Here is a 16,982-nt window from a genome sequence, read left to right as displayed (position 1 = left end):
TATTGTTTTTTATTTTTATTTCTTTTTTATATATTTCTATTTCTTTTTATATAGATACCTATATTTATAAACCCCATTCTCTGCTGCATTCTGAATCCCATTAATGAGGAAAAACTGAAGCAATTTTAGCCCTTAATTCCATACACAGGGAAGATGGTTTTTACTGGGCTGATTTAACATCTCCCAAAATCTCTCTGTTGGAAATTGCAGCGTTTGATGTTAATTAGGAACATTTCCAGTCAATAACCAGATTTTCCCCTGCTGTTCCCACGTGGCACTGAAACCAAACCTCCCTTTGGAAGCGCCCAGGTGATGGCACCGGCAATTCTGCTGATTCCCAGTTTGGGTGGAACGGAAAACTCAGGGTTTGGTGCCTTTTCTCCCCAAAATTCCTGCTCCCAGCTCCTCTGGGGGCAGCCCAGGCCCAGCTGGGGTGGCTTTAATCAGCCCCATCCGATGGGATTTGTCCAGCTCGGCTCCGCATCCCGGGAACGCCGCGCTCTCCTTGGGGCCATCTGCCTTGCACAATTCCTGGGATTTTACAGCTATTTCATTACTCAATCCTCCCTCAACTCTCTTAATCCCCCTGCTCTAATGGGCTCCCTGCTCTCCTCAGCAAAACCAGAGGAGAAATAAAAAAAAATGAATTAAAAAAGAATCCAAATGTTCAGAGAAGAGGAGGCGGGATAAATGCAGGGAGAAGTGAGGCAAAAAAAACAAACCCAAACGAGGAACAATTCATTGGTTTGGTTGGATCCCTCCCTCCTTTTCCATGCTCAGGTTGCCTTTCCCTCCTCTCTGCAGCCCAGGGAGGGGTTTCCTGGGAAATTCCTCCTTTTCTGACATAAAAGAGCTCCCCAAATTTCCTCACTGATCCCAGGAGCAGCAGTGCTGGAGGTAGGCAGGGGCGAGGCGGAGGGGAGAGGCTTGGGGAGGGATTTTCCTACTTTTTTTTTTTTTTCCTTTCCCATTTTGTTTATCCCTTGCTGGGTTTTGAAGGAGCCTGTAAACATCTGGGGGGATTACATCTGGTTTGGGTTCTGCCTGAAATTCCTGGGAGTTTCGTTCAGTTGAGCGTTAGAACGAAACCAGCAGCTCCCCTGGCAGGTTCTGCCTCGGGATTTTCCAAAAATAAACTGTGCATCCCCACACTTCCCCCTCTGACACTTCCCTGAGTTTCCATGGAAGTTTCCTTGTGTGGCAAACAGCTCAATGAACCTCGAGTTCAGTGATTCCCTTTTATTTTCTATATTGTAAAAGGTTGAATGTCTTCATTTTCCTGCCAGAAAATCGGCTTTGTAGGAATATTCCATTAAAAACCTTGGAATGTTTTTGCATGGATCGACAGTTTTCCATGCTGATCCTTTCTTTGAGATAAAATTCAGTGATAGGAAGTGGTTGAATGTTTTGAGGTGGGGTTTTTGTGTTTGGTTTTGGTTTTATTTTGGGATTTACCTGTGTCATTCCCTGCTCCAATCCCAGCTCTGCACTGCACAGGTGTCCTTGGATTTGATTTGAGATCCCTCAGGCTCTGGGCTCCAAGTCCAGATCTTTGCAGCTTTAATCCATGTGCAAATCCATCAAGCTGAGGGTAAATTGAAAACTCATAATGGAATTTTGCTGTTGGGAAGAAAAATTGGGGGAAAACTCTTCAGTTTGGGCAGGGAAGGAATTGCAGGAACTTCCAGCCAGGAAATCCAGGTGGGAATTGCAGCAGAGGGATTGGCAGTGTGTGGAGGAGGAGGAGTAATGCCCAAACATCTCTGGAGTGGTGGATTCCTCATCCTCAGGTCCCTTCTGCCACTGCCAAATGTCACCAGATGGGAGTGGGAATGGGAATGGGGATGGGGATGGGGAATAGGAATGGGAATAGGAGTGGGGATGGGGAATAGGGATGGGAATGGGAATAGGAGTGGGAATGGGAATGGGAATGGGAATGGGAATGGGAATGGGGATGGGAATGGGAATAGGAGTGGGAATGGGAATGGAGTGTGGCAGCAGGGTGAGTGTGCAAGGCTGATCCCAAGGGATGCCCCTGGATCCATTCCCAGGTTTTATCACAGAAAGCACCACCCAATCATGCAGGAAATATCCTAGATTTGGAGAATCAGGAATCATTCAGGTTGGAAAAGACCTTGAAGGCCATCAAGTCCAACCATCCTCCAAGGGCTGGAAAACCCTTCTGGGGAAGGAATCATTCCTGTTATTGAGGGAATAAATGTCTTGCTCATGCAAAGTTCTCAAAGTAGAGGGTCGAGTTGGGCTAAAAGTGCTTTTTACTGGGTTCTGACCAGAGGAACCATGGGTTCTTGTCCCCCTTGTTTGTGGGGGACAGCAAATTTCTGGCTGGAAACCCACGGACTGATCACCATTGTAATAAAAATAATTGAGATAAAAGAAATTTAAGAAAAAAAGCCTTGAAAACCCTTAAACCTTTGGGCGTGGCTTCTGAAAGTCCAGAATTAAAAATACCATAATTAAAAAGAGCTTTCCTACAGCAGAGTTAATGAGCAGAGAACACCCAAGAAAATGCTGATTTTTCTCTTAAAATGCCTCCTTCCCTCTTCCTTTAGTCCCTGAGATTTTGGTGGGTGCTGACCAGACAGACCCTTCCAGCAGAAGGAGGGTTAACTCCTGGAGAAAGGGGGTGGAGAGGGAATCCCAGCTTGGAACTTGAGACTTTCCAGCTGAGAAAGAAAGATTTGGAGATGCAGACGTAATCCCAGAGCTCTGCAATCAGCTCCCTGTCAAAGGAAGTCGGGAAAAGCACAAGGAAAACTGGCCAGGCGCGCTGGGTGCAGGGCAGGACACAGAGCAGCAGTGCCACCACCTCCTCCAGGGTGAGTATGGAAAAACTGCCCATCTGAACACTTGGAAAAAGGGTTGGAATGTTGGGAATGGCTGTGTGGGAAGGGCAGGAGCAGAGCAGAATGCAGAATGTTTGGTACCAGATGCAATAGGTGAGCTCTCAATTCAGCTTTTCCTGCAGCCAGGCTCCAGGGATGAGCTGGGGGGGTCTGGAGCAGAATCTCTGCTCGTTCCTGCTGTCCCAGTGAGCTGCCAGGAACTGCAAACAAACTCATGGAGTGGGAATGCAAATTTGTGTGGATTTCATCTCCAAATGGGAGCGTTTTGATTTGTGTGGCTTAACTCCTTCAGCTTGAGCCGCTCTCCTTATCTGCCTGCTCCAGCTGCAGGATTCCGGGTAATCCCTGCGTGCAGGATGGGCTTTCCTGAACTTTGGAGCATCCTGGAGGAGCTCCACACTTTATTTGCTGCCTGTGGGATGCTCCACAGCTGCTGCACTGAGTGGGGGGCAGTTTGTGCTCCGGAGGATCCAAGGATTTTCTGATTGATCCAGACATGATGAAGGACGGGAAGAGGGAAGAGATGCTGCAGCCTTGCTTCTCCACAGGGTTCCCAAACCCGCCAAGTGCTTGGGGATGGGATGTTCCAGCTGGGGTGTGATTTATTGCAGCATTTATTAATATTATTATTATTAATAATAATAATAGTATGAATATTTATGGAGCAGCTGAAGGTTAACATGCTCGACTCCCCAGACCGTTCCACGCTGGGTTTTGTGGGGATGTGTTTGTGAAATGCCTGTTTTCCATTACGAAGCTGGGAGATAAACGAAGATGACACTCACATTTTCCTAACATAAATTTCTCCCTTTCCCCATCCTCCTTGGAAAACATCATTCCCAGCAGCCTGCCTGCTCCAGACATCAAAAGGGCCCGGGTTTACAAGCCCTGGGTCAGGAGAGACACAGATGATCCAAATCATCCACACGACAACACGAAGCTGGGATGGGGAGCAGTGAAAGGAGGAAGCTGGACATTGTGGGAGGGGAAGGAAAAATCTCCTGAGAGGACTTGTCTCTCTGATGCACTTCAGGTGCTGGGGAGAGATTTTCCTGCTTTTTCTGGCCAGTGACATCTTCCTGTTTTCCTGCTTTTGCCCTAAATGTTTTCAGCCCTAAGAACTCAACCTTTTGAGCTCAGACTCATGTCCAAGTTGTTGTCTCATCTCATCTCCATGAACGCAACATCCTTTGCTCTTGGCCTCGCTGGACGCTGCCTCTTGCCCAGATCAGATCCATTCACAAACTTCCTCTCCTTGGCTTTTTCTTCCCTGTCACATCAAATTCTCATCAGGACTTTTGCTGTCCTCACCCCATATCCTGCTCTCTTTGAAGTCTGCTCCTTCCCTGCTGACGCCCCTTGCCCTTGGCAGGACCGAAATTTCAATGCAAACAGCAAAAATGTGAAATTCCAGCGCAATTTCAATGCTTCCTTTAGTCCCATTCCCTGTTTTCCTGGACCTTCTGTCCCTTCCAGCTTGGATCATCCTTCCTTACGCAGCACCTGCCACTTTTCTGTGGGATATTAAGAGTATTTCATCCATCAATTCCAGCTCAGAGCTCTGGATCAGTAATATTTCTCTTTTTATTATAATTATGCTAAGATTAAGCATAATTACCTCAGAATTAGGGCACTGAATAAACCCAAGGCTCAAGTTACAGATGAGAAACCTTCTTCTGGTTTTTGCTCTGCTTTAAAAACTTCCCTGTGCCTTGAAGGGCAGCTCAAACCAACTGAGCTGCTGAAATAAACTCTTTTTTACATCTTCAACCTGCTGAGTCCTCATCAACACTGGGAAACCTTCAGTAACCAACACCCTAAAGGATAAGAGCAAAGAACCCTGGAGCACATTCTTTTAGTCCATTATTTTAGTTCTTAATATTTGCCGTATAGAAATTCAGTTGTTTATTATTGTTATTATTATTATTATTATTATTATTAATAATAATAATGTTATTATTATAATTATCATTAATAATACAATAATATATAATATTTATATTAATATTATATATTATACAATAATTAATAATTATTATATTAATATTTATATGTAGTAAATAATAATGATAATGATAATAATGATGATGATAATAAGAATAATAATAGTAATAATAATAATAATATACCCAGATATAAAATCCATTCTTCTTCCTCATCCACCCCTTTTAACCCAGACACAAAATCTCCTTTTTTCCCTTTTTTCCTGCCCCTGGATGTTCCCCTGCCCTCAGTGCTCAGCCCTGGGTGAGGATTTGGCTGCTGTGCTGCTCCCAGCCCAGGGCTCAGGATTCCCTGCTCCTGCTGCCGTTCCCGAGCCTGGATTGGGATCTCTCCTAAGGAATTGTCTGGTTCCTGAGCCTGCCAAGAGCCGAGGCAGCTCCTGCAGGACACCCAGAGCGTGGCAGCATCTGACCTTTGCAGTTCTCTCTTGGGAAAGGGGAGACAAAAAGGCAAGAAACAAAGCAAACAAAACAAGGAACAGCTCTGCGAGTGCCAGAAGCAAAAGTCAGTGCAGATAGCAAGCTGGGGTTTTGGTGGGGTTTTTTTTTTTCCTCTTCTATTTTTAATCTGCTTGCTTTCATTTTTCTTTGGAACTCGTGGAAAGGATGAGTTTCTGGATGAGGAAAAGTGGCTGAAGCCGTGCTGAGACAGAAATAATCTGGATAATCAGTGCAGGGAAGGGGGACAACAGAACTACGTGACCACTGAGCTGAAGTTTGGGCAAATCTCTCTTTGTCTGGGACATTTCCCTGCTTTTGCAGAGAGCTCCAGCCCCAAATCCAATCTCAGGGCAGTGTTATTACAAGAATTCATCTTTGAAACCCCAGCAGAATTTGTTTGGATTGCTGATTTCCTCGAGGCCTCGGGATATGCTGAAGTGGAGGAAATCCACGGGTTAGCACACAAAAGTATCCAGTTGCAGGGTCTCTGAGGGGTGGGAAATCACTTCCCAAACGTGCCTAATAGTCCTGGGGTGGAGAAATTATTAGTGCTGATTACACCCTGAACCAACAAACCATCAAAGCAGATCCCAGCCAGGGATGTGGGTGCTGAAAGAGCAGGAAAATTAATGGGAGAGTGGGGAGATAAAGGCTCCACGCTGCTCTTGCTGTGTTTTGTCCCTGGGTAGAGCCACATTAGTGGCTAAATTACATTTCTTTCAGCAAAGGTCTTAACGAGGAGCTTGTGATTGCCAGCATGGAGGAGTCATGAGTGCCTTTCATCCAGTTCTCTGCTTTTTGGGACCCTTGGAAAGATGGAAACCAGCTCGTTTTTACCTTTAGACTGACCTTGGATCTCTTGAGTTGGAGAATTAAAGGGGCTCTGGACGTGACAGGTCCTGTCCTTGCTGTCCCCTCCCCATGGGATGTGGTGGGGAGGGACCTTCTGGGCACTTCCAGACATCCAGGAGCAGCCCCAGCTTCTCTGGGAAATCCATCCCAGGGCCTTCCCACCCTCCCAGGGAGGAATTGATAGGAATTTATAATGGCTCTTTCCTCAGAGAGCCCAAATCACCACCTGGGGTAGCTTAAATCTGCAAAATATTCCAGGAGAAACGGGGAAACTCAGGGCTAGCTCCTGATTCAAACAGAGGGATTTTCCTTGAGAATTGGAAGTGAATCCCTGCAGGGGCACCTGCACTGAGTCCTGTCCCTCCCCTGGGTGATCCAGAGGCTGCTCAGACACCTCCAGGACAGCTCCAGCCCCTTGGAGGTTTCCGGAGGGAGCTGGGCATCCTCTGCCAGCAGGGACACTCCGGGGTGTCCCTGGGGGTGACTGTCCCTGAGAGCAGCAGATGGGACATTCCCAAATGGCATCTTCCCTGGAAAACCTTGGAAATCTCCTTTCCAAGGGTGAGGAACAGCTGTGAGTAGGTGGCACCTGTGGCTGATCCAAGGAGGTTTTGTGCTGACCTGTCTGGTCTCATGGAATCCATGTCTTGAAAACAACATCCCAGGGAAAATCCTGGAGAATTTGACAGAAATCTGTTCCCACTTTTTTTTCAAGCCCTCTCCTTCATTGATGTAACATTTGAGGTGCAGCCTCCTTAACACACATCCCAATTCTGATCCTTCTCACCAGGAATTTGTGCTGTTCCACTTGGAAAAACAGGATTCCCTTCAGGAAACTCCCTCAGGAGTGAGAGATCTGAGAGCTCTCAGCCCCCAGGGCCTCCAGGTTAGTGGATTTTCTGTTGCATCCTTTTAAAAACCATTGGAACCGCAGCAGGATGAGGAATTATTGTGGAGGATAAATATCCCCTGCAAGGAACCTCACAAGGATATGGAAAAGTGTTTCCAAAAGCAAGGTAAGCAGAGGAATCTGTATTTTCCCTAATTTAATCTCTCTCCACCATCCTGGATGGAAGAGGAGCCTAAGTTTGTTTGCTCCTTGCACGAGAAATGATTTGATTTTTTCCCTAATGACTGGAATTTATGTAAATTGACAATATCACAAAGGACAGGGTGAGAAAGAGCAGCTCCAGAGCTGGGTGTCAATAATTCTCCTGTTAAAGTTTGCTGTTGAGCTCATGTTAGTTGTGTTTAATCACGGGTTTAAGGGCAGGTTTCAGCCCTGAGGAATTCCCTGAGTCTCTCCCCAGTGCTGGGATTTCCTTGCTCAAGGGCTGCACTCAGATCACCAGAGTTTGGATTTGCTCTTATTTCCTATTTTATCCACAATATTTTAGAAGATGCAGTGCAGAAAAAGGAGGATTTCATGCAAATTAAGGGGAGGACCTTCTCCCCTTAATTTGCATGAAATTTTAATTTAATTTTGCATGAATTTTAAAGGAGGAGAAAATCCAAACTGGTTTTGCTCTGGGAACTCCCAGGGTTTCCCTCTCCAGCCTCTGGAGACAGGGAAGTGAAAAGAAGCAGGAAAGGAAAATCCAAGGCAGGGAAGGCACTTGAAGGCCTTTCCCATCCATCCCTCCCCTCTTGTGCAGCACCTCCTACTCCAGGGTAGGAAAAGCACAAAAAATCAGGAAATAGCGAGGACAGAATTAGTTTTTAATTTGCTTTCTCCAAGTTTTAATAATCCCCGATGCTGTTAATAATACATTTATATCCCTCTAAAGAACAGAACTAATAAACTTCCTTTTTTTCTAAGGGAGTGCTTGTTCAGGGGGTTAAAACTTCTCCCAGGTGCTATTCCAAAAAAAAAGAGCAGGGATTTCAACTCCAGGCATTTCAGTCTGCAGGACAAAAAAAGACATTTGAAGCTTGAGTAGGTCTGGATTTTCAGTGTCTACAACCTCCCTCCCCCCTAAAATAACACTCAAACCACGGTGAGGGAAACCTTGGGCCAAGTTTTACAACTTAACCACATGCAGAAGTGCTTATGCAAGTGCTGCCTTCAAAATGAACTCAGATTTCAGGTGAAAAAGGGGAGTTTTGGGACACTGAGGGTGTCAGACTGGTCTGGAGATGTGCTGGCACCTTTGGGGACTTCCCACCTTGGCTTCTGTGCTTTGTAGTTGTGCCAAAAGGGTTTTCTGTGTGTCCCTGGATGTCATTTAAGGTTGGGCAGGAGGGAAGTTCAGGAGATGAGCGGCACCTCCTCGAGTTACTGTCTGCAGGTTAAAGCAACAGCAGAAAAAAAAGGAGATATATATATATATAAAAAATAGATATAAAAGAATCCAGGCCCTTTTTTCCCAGCTGGTTCCATCTGTGTGGTCTGCTCTGCTGGGGAATTCCTGCTTTGGGAGATCTCCACAGCTCCCAGAGGGTTGAGGGAGATGTGTTGGAGCTTCTTTCTTCTGGAGACCTTAAAATGTGGTGTTTTTGGGGTTCTGGTGGCCCCGTGGCCTTTGGATGTGTCTTTGCCACAGAGTCCCTGAAAACGAGCACAGGACCAGCACAAAGAGTGAAAGCAGAGGCCTGGAGCTGGAGTCTTGGCTTTTTCCCAGCCTAATGGATATTCAGTGCTGGCCTGGAGCCTCTGGGATTAGCAGAGCGTTGTTTTCCTCAGGGATTTGGGGAAATCTCCAGCTCGGCTTCTCCGAGGCTGGCTCTTCCCCCAGCTCGTGATGGGTTCATTCCGTGAGCAGGAGCAGATGATAAATCCATCACCTCCTGAGATTCTCAACTTTTTATTCCTTTTTCCCTTCCCACAATGGCACCAGGGCCTTGCACAGGGTGTTTGTAGCTGTGGGCTTGAGAGGAAAGGATGGAGTTAATGGGAGCGCTGTTGGCCTCCCCTCAGCAGCAGCAGATTAAAAACCATTAATTACAATCAGTGGGAGGCTCCAGAGGCCTCTGTCCTGCCTCGTGGAGCTGGATTGGGATGGGCACAAGCTCTTCCTGATGGCCAGGATCCTGGGAATGGCTCCAGTGTGGGCACACTTCGGGATCTTTAGGAATAACAATGAGGCTGAAAGCACAGGGCTTTGCTCAGGGGCGGCTTTGGACGTTGTTTGAGGTGGATTTGGACACCAAAATCCTGAGGGGATGAGCTCTGAGTCCTCTTTGGACATCAACTCCCTCAGCTGGGCCTGGGCAGGACAAAACTGGGGGGATGAATTTGGCTGGAGTCGCTCTGGAGTTGTCTCTGCAGGAAAGGCCTGGCCTGTCCCAGAGCAGGAGGTGACACAAGGAAGCTGAGGGAAGGGACAGCTCCATCCCTGCATCCAAATCACGTGCTGGATTTGTGTTTTCTTCCTGGGGCCACCTGGAAAACCATTTGTTTCCAGCAAGTGGAAATGCAGGGAAGGATTTATGGGATGAAGCAGGGCAGAGGGATCCAGGGAGATGGATCCTGTGGGCTCCTCTTGTGCCTCCTGGGAAAGGAGTTTGGATCCAGGGGGTTGGATCCAGGCTTTAATGTAAAACCTGGGGTTTTGGTGAGTCATTGGGGCTCTCTGCCCTCTCCCAGCAGCCATTCCCTTCCCTTTGGGATCATTCCTGGGGTGTGCCAGCTCCTGGTGGCAGCACAGGGAGCCTGGGTACAGCTCTGAGGGCTTGGTGGTGTGGAAAACCCATCCCATTTCCAGCCTCTGGGAATGCTGCAGGCAGGGAAAGGCTGTGAGCAGCCCCTGAGGTGGTGCTGACATCCCCAATAAAGCTCAGGGAGCTCGCTCCAACTCCTGAGCCTCGGTGCTGGGATTTAATGAGCTCCAGAGCTCCAGCACGACCCCGTTGTACTCCCAAGAGCTCCCAGGTCATGGAGAACGAAGGATTTCTTTCAACACCACAGAAAACCCATGAAAAACAATCTCCAACCCATCCAGAGCCCACCCTGGCTTCCACCCACCGTTCCTGCCTCGGAGTGAGTGCCAGGAACCTCCTGGAAGAGACAAACCCCAGAGCTGCTGAGCAGGCTCTGCAGGAGTTGGGATGGACAGATCTTTGATCCCCTTGGATCCTTCAGGGGCTGCAGCCAGTGCCACCAAACCCAGCTCTCCAAACAGAGATTCCCTGGGAATTTCCAGTGGGCTGCAAGGCTTTGTCTCCTCCCCACTCCTGGGGCAAAGCTTGGTTTTGCTGCTCTGCTCTGAGTTCTACTTTTGTCCTATTAATTCCTGGCAAAGTAAAGCCCAACCAAGGCAGAGCTGGATGACAGCATGTGCCACTGGTTATTCCTGCTCCTGCCATCTGGAGCAACATCTTCCCTTTACCTCTCCCTTTTCCCTCTCTTTTCCTCCCTTTTTCTCCCCTTTTTTCTCTGTTTCCTTCCAGGTCTCAGCCTGTCCAGTTCCTCTTCTTCTTCCCCCTCCTGCTCTGCTCCTGTTCCCTGCAGCAGCTCTGCTGTGCCCACAGGCCCTATTCCTACAGAAATGTTGTGGAAGTGAAGCCAGGTTAATGTTCCCTCCCTGGAATGTGCATGGAGACTCCTTCCCCCTCCACGAGTGCATTCCCAAGCTTTTAGCATTTTCAGGATGTTGTTTTTTTGTGCTGCTTTCACCTGGTGTCAGCCAGACCCCATAAATGGGGTGAAGTGAGGTGGAAATGTGTCCTGGCTGTGCACTGAGTCCCAGAGCTGAGGGATCTCCCTCATCCCCACCTCCTCTGCCCTCATGGGGATCATAAAGGAGAGGTTCAGCCCCTTCCAGCAGGGAAAACCTCCCGGGGATTTGCTCCCAGTGGAGTCTATTGCAGCATTTGTGTGATTTTAAAACAATAAAACACCTCAGGGCTGCTCCATCTCAGAGCCCCCAAACCTGAGCTTTGAGCATCTCAAGGTCACTGCTGCCCTCCCGAGCTGGGCAAGGCCCAGAGGTGACAGCCAGGAGTGGGAAGGACATTTCCAGTGGGAAAAGGCTGTGTTTGGAGCCTGGACCTTTCCCCTCCCACCTCAGTCACGGCGGATGAATGATTTGTTTGTCATCAAATTAAGGCCCAAGCTGGGCCTTTGGCTTTGCTGCTCCATTCAGCAGAGTTTTGCTTTGTGTCTGGCCAAAAAGTGACTCAGAGGAGCCACGACCGAGGGGCACAGGCCCTCCTGCAGCCAGGCAGGGACTGGAATCCATCCCTCAGTAAATCCAAGGACAGAGCTTGCTTAGGAAACCAAGGGAATCACGGGCAGGGAGATTGGAACCAGGAGCTGCTCCACAGGGGGGAACAGTCAGGAAAGGACAGGCTGTGCTGATCCAACACCCAGGATAAGGAGCTGACTGGGGTCAGCCCTCCCTGGAGAGCTCTGGGAGCTCCCAGACATTTTTGCAGCTGGGTGGGATCCAGATGGAGCAGCCAGTGGGAGCCAGACCGTGCGTGGGTTGCTGAGGATGTGTTTCCATTCCTCATCTTCCATCCCAGCAAGAGTTTTTATATTGCAATAAACTGAAGGAATTCTGCACTTTCCCAGTAGCACTGGGCTCCTGTTGGGGGTTTTGGGAGGCACTTTGGGGGCTGGGAATGTGGGGTGGGAAGGGAACCCCATCCAGGTGGTCCTGGGGAGAGCTGGGCAGTGTGGGAGGGATGGACACTTTTGGGGAGAGCAGGATCCCACTGGGAGCCAGTTTGGCTTCTGCAGCTGTGGATGGCAACTGCTGCCTTTTGTGTAGAATTGTCTTGTCCAGCTTTTATTCCAGGGCAGCAGCTCCTTCCTTCCTTCCCCCACGGAAGTGCCTCCAGAAGTCCAATCCCTGTCTGGATTGTGGGGGTTTTCATGGGGTGGGATGTGACGAGGAATTCCAGCTTCCTGGAATTCCTGCTCATGTGGGAATGCACTGAACCCAGAGAGCAGAGCTGGTCTGTGCTGGCTTCTTCTGTGGAAGGGACCAATCCCAGGGAGGAGTCTGTGGGATCAGGGAAACAGGAGAGCTGGAACCAAGCCTTGGCTCTGCCATGGGCTCAGAGCATTGCACTGAGAGAGGCATTTAAGGTCACCCTGAAAACGTCAGCTCCTAATCTGAGGAGTTCAGTCAGGCTTTAAGAGTGTGGGGAGCTCCCAGGGCTTGGAATTGTCCACTTTGGAAACATTCCAAAGGGCAATTCCTCAGCTGCCTCTCCACTGGAAGATATTCATGGACAGTTCAAATATCTCGGCTTCAAGAGGAAAAACGGGGTTGGTGATGGTTGGCTTGGAAGGATGGGGGAGAAGGAACCCATTCCATTGCTGGAATTTGCTGGATCTGGATCCTTACTTGCCTTGACCTCAGTGAGAGGTGCTGGTGCTCCCAGCAGGGAGGGGAACATCCCTTACTGGGCCAGCTGGGATTTTCCATGGAGCTCGAGCTGTTCTTGCACATAATTCCCACCATGCTTTATGAGCTTGTGGTGCCTGCTCCTTTGCAGATCCTGGGAAAACTGCTGCCAAAACCCAAATGTTCTGCCACCCAAAATCCAGCCAGGGGTGAGGAGCAGCTGAGGAAAATCCCTGTGGAGCTCTTGGATCAGACACGTTTATTGAATCCCAATAAAAGCCTCTCCGTTGGGCAGGGAGCAGCTCCCGCCTGGAAGGCCCCTGGATGACTGGACTGGGAGGGGGGCTGAGCTCAGCCAAAGGCAGAAACGCTTCAGTTCTGCTGGATTCCACAGGCCAAACCTCCAGGTGCCTCTCCAGGCTCAGATCTGGCTGGTGGGGAGGGTGATCCGTGTGTGCACCTGCCCTTGGGATAATCCCAGCCTTGGGCAGCTCCGCTGGCTCCGCTCAAGGTCAAAAAACGGGCTTGGAAACTTTTCCTTTAAAGCCAGAGCAGCCTTGTTGGTTGTTTCCTCGGGATTTGGTTCCACCAGCTCCCAGGACCTGTTTTCCACGGGGCTGGCAAGCTCTGTCTGGAATCTGGATCTCAGAATGATGGGAGCAGAGCCTGTGCTGAGCCTGTCAGCTCGGGGGAACCATAAAAAAGGAACTGAGAGTTCAAGCAAACAAAACCTGGAAGCCTGGAGAGGGGAAGGTCATGGAGACACCCTCTCCATGGCAGGACACTGTGTTTTTTGGGGCTGGGCTGCTCTGCCTGGCTGCAGATCTCTGGCACATCCCAGAGCTGCAGGAAGCAGCTCAAAGTTGGGATAAACCAGGAAGATGTTCTTGAAGCAAAACCAGGTGTTAATCAAGGCTCAGGGAATGTTTCAGGTGCCTCCTCCCTCCCTGTCCAGAATCCATCTCCAGCAGGATGGAGAATTCCCTAGAAAAATGGATCCAGGCTGCAAACCCAGGACCTCCATCCTAGGCAGGGAATTTGTTTTGCTTCCCTCCTGTCCCTGGAGCAGCTGCCACACTTATCCCACAAATGGGGAGATTCCAGCTCTGCCCAATCCCGATTTGTGGTGCATTGTCCCAGCTGCTGGATGTGTCTGGAGCCTGTGGTGCCCAGCATGGAGTGGTTTCCTTCCCACAAACCAGTTTGGGACTGGTGCTGGCAGCTGCCAGGAACCTGGTGGAAACAATTCCCAAAATCTTCCCTCGCAGGGCACAGCAGGCCTGGGGCTTTAGAGAGCTGCTCCAGCATTCCTGTGGCATTTCCCCATTTTGACCAGGGCACAAACCCCATCCCTGGAAGTGTCCAAGGCCAGGCTGGATGGATATATCCAGGCAGGATATCCACCCTGGGATAGTGGAGACTGTCAGGGCTGGAAAAAGATGAGTTTTGAGGTCCCTTCCATCCCAAAACTTTTGGCAAAGGGTTCTGTCCAGGTTCACCAGGTGGGAATGGGCTGGGAACCATTTCTCCAGCCTGGAATGGGGCAAAGGCTCTTTCATCTCCTTCCCAAGCCTCGGGACACCCTCCCCACTGAACCCTCACTGCTCCCATAGCGAATCCAAAAATTATTTCATCCCTGTCCCATGGCCCAGCCAGCCCTGGAGCCAGCAGGAACGTGGCTTCAGGAGCTGGGGAGGGCCCCCAGGATCCCAAACATCCCAAAATTCCATCAAGATCTGTGCTCTGTGTGCACAGCCAGGATCTGCTCCAGCTCCCACCAGCCCCAGTGTGCTGGAACCATCCCAGAGCTCCACGTGCAGACAAACTGGGAACAAACTCTCCTCTCCAGGATTTCACCCCTCAGCTGCACCAGCTGAAACAATCCAGGCCCTCCTGGGGCTCGTGGCCTTTTCCTTTGTCTCCGTGTTGGGGAATTCTGAATTTTGGAAGCTGATTCCTGTCAGGAAGATAAATGTTGTCTCCGAAGCTCCGATAAGGATGAAATCTGTCCTTTGCTGAGGGCTCTGCAGAGGTTTGGTGGAATTCAGTTGGAAAATCAGGATTAGGTTTGTTAAGAGCTTGGAGACTGATCCAGGGGGGTGGATTTTTGGGAGGGAAGTGGATGTGAACCCTTTATTTTGAGGTCATTTCCCATTTTTCACCCCGTGTCCGTCCTGGTGGAGCAGCGTTTCTGGGGGATCAGAACTCAGGGATATTCTGGTGAGGGAAGTCTTGGAAGCAGAAGGGCAAATCCCAAAAGGTCTGGTTTTCCCTGGATATGGGGAAGCCGAGCGTGGTGCCCACCTGAGGAAATCCCATCAACATCTGGGGAGTGTCAGGTGGAGGCTGTGGCACTTCTGCTCCCCAATCCTGGCAGAATCCAGCCTGGATTCATTCCCTCAGCCCTTTAAGCAAAGAAATGTCCTTAAAACTCACAGTGAGTCCTTTTTAGTGAGTGTAGGTGGTGAGAAACACAGAATTTCCCAAATAAAATCAGCAAAATGCTGGGTGGCAGCCCTGGTTCCCTCGGCTTCCTTAAAAACCCAGCTCTTAATGGATCTGCTGGAAAGTTTTTGAGATGTTGTTTGAAGTCTGGGCCAGTTTTATGTTTTATGCAGGAATTTGGCTACAGGAAGCCTTGGTTCTTTCACGTATTTTGTATCAAAATCCCTTTATAGACCGAATAATCCCTTTTCCATGGCAGAGCCTCTGCCCCATGCCCAGACTGCTCCGACCTGTTCGTGCTGCTGAGATGATTTCTGTCTAAAACCTGTAGCTTTTTTATTATTATTATTGTTGTTAAATCTCCAGGCTTTTGCTGTTTTCCAAGCACATTTTCACGGGTTTTTTTTCATGGGAAGATCCCCAGGAATTTCAAGGGCTGGAACTGCCGGGGAAGTTGGGGTTCAGAGAAGCACTGAACACAGCTGAGCTGAGCTGGTCAGTGCTGCCAGAGCTTTGGCTTCTCTTCCAGCGATGTGTAAGGAACTAAATACAAGGAAAAAAAAATTTCTGTGGGATCAGGGGAGGAGGAACAGGAGAGGAGAAAGAGGAGAGGAAACGCTCGGCAGAGCTGGAGCATCCCTGAGTTCAGCGCTCGGAGCCGCTGACCTGGAGTCACCTCCGCTGGCACTGCCGGGAAATCCTCGCCAAAAATTCCTGCGGTTTTCCAAGCCCTGGGCTGCCGGGGGTTCGCAGCATTCCCAAAGGCAGCCGTGCCTTCATGGAATGCCCCAGGGGAGCCGGCAGCTGCGGCTGCTCATCCCGCCCCGCACACGCTGATAACGAGCGGGGCGAGGCTCTTATCAGCATCCCGCTGACATCCCCGGCACGGCGGTGAAGGCTCGGGATGCCCGGGAGCCTCCCGCCTCCTCCCGGGACACACGGCATTCATTAGGGATCCCTTCCCATTCACTAGGGATCCCTTCCCATTCATTAGGGATCCCTTCCCATTCATTAAGGATCCCTTCCCATTCACTAGGGATGCAGTGAGGGACACTGAGCCCTCCTGGGGTGACGGGAGATGGGATGACAGCGGAGATAGGGATGTGGTTTTCATTTCAGCATCCCGTTAAACGGGAGGGGAATGTTCCCATCCCACAGCTCGTTTGCAGTTCTGTGTCGGGATGGGGCCTGGAATGAGATCCCAGGGACTGCAAATCTCGGCTGGATTTGTCTCCCGAGCCTTGCACCGGCATTTGTGCTGTGTGGAAAGAGGGGAAGGTCCCAGCGTGGCTCTGCAGGGCTGGAAAATCAGGAGAAGGCAAATTCCCGACTGTTTTTAGGGAGAATTCAGCTCTTCCAGTGCTGGAATCCAGGCTCCAGTGTAAGAGCAGGAATTTGCTGTTTCAGTGGGAGCAGGCAGATGTGATGACATTTAGTGAAGTGGCAGGGAATGCACCAGGGACACCCCCTGGCATCAGCCTGGATTTCCCATGGGGGACGAAGCTGGAAAAGTCTCCTGGACACCCAGCTTGAGGGATGGGATCAATATTCCCAGTATATCCCAGTACAGAGCCAGGCTGGACTGGTCATCCTTGGATCTTGTAGCCTCTGCCCAGCCTCTTCAGGGCTTTCCAGGAAGAAACTGCTTTATCCTTTATCCATTCCCAACTGTGTGGTTCAGTGGTAACCTCGGATTCCAGCCAGGAAAATCCCCCCAAGGCCAGCCCAGGGTGTGCCAGGCCTGCAGAGTGGAGCATCCCTGTCCTCTGTCCCAGCTTTTCCAGAGCCTGGCCTGCCAGCACACAGAAACTGCTGGAGACTCATCCCCATTTCCCAGAGCCATGGAATCAGGATCACCGAGGGTGGAGAAGAGCTTCAGGAACAGTGTCCCAGCCCCATCCCCACCTTGTCCCCAGCCCTGAGCTCTGAGTGCCACATCCAGGAATTGCTGGGACACCTCCAGGGATGGGCACTCCAACCCTCCCTGGGCACTTCCAATTCCTGATCCCCCTTTCCATGGGGAAATTCCTGCTGCTGTCCACCCTGAGCCTCCCCTGGCCCAGCCTGAGGCCGTTCCC

At 50.0% G+C, this 16,982-nt stretch overlaps 1 long non-coding RNA gene across 1 annotated transcript in view; it reads left to right on the top strand.

The window, feature by feature from the left end:
- The first annotated feature begins 962 nt into the window (after nt 1-962).
- LOC117244970 overlaps nt 963-16,982 on the top strand; it is a 36,154-nt gene continuing 20,134 nt past the window's right edge. The window contains exons 1-3 of the long non-coding RNA XR_004499002.1: nt 963-1,591; nt 2,574-2,840; nt 6,954-7,049. This is a non-coding gene — a long non-coding RNA (uncharacterized LOC117244970). The remainder of the gene's footprint in view (nt 1,592-2,573; nt 2,841-6,953; nt 7,050-16,982) is intronic.

Source organism: Parus major, chromosome 11 (assembly GCF_001522545.3).
Source record: "Parus major isolate Abel chromosome 11, Parus_major1.1, whole genome shotgun sequence".
Lineage (NCBI taxonomy): Eukaryota > Metazoa > Chordata > Aves > Passeriformes > Paridae > Parus > Parus major.
The sequence above is the reverse complement of the archived record's forward strand: the minus strand, read 5'-3'. Positions and strand labels throughout refer to the sequence as shown.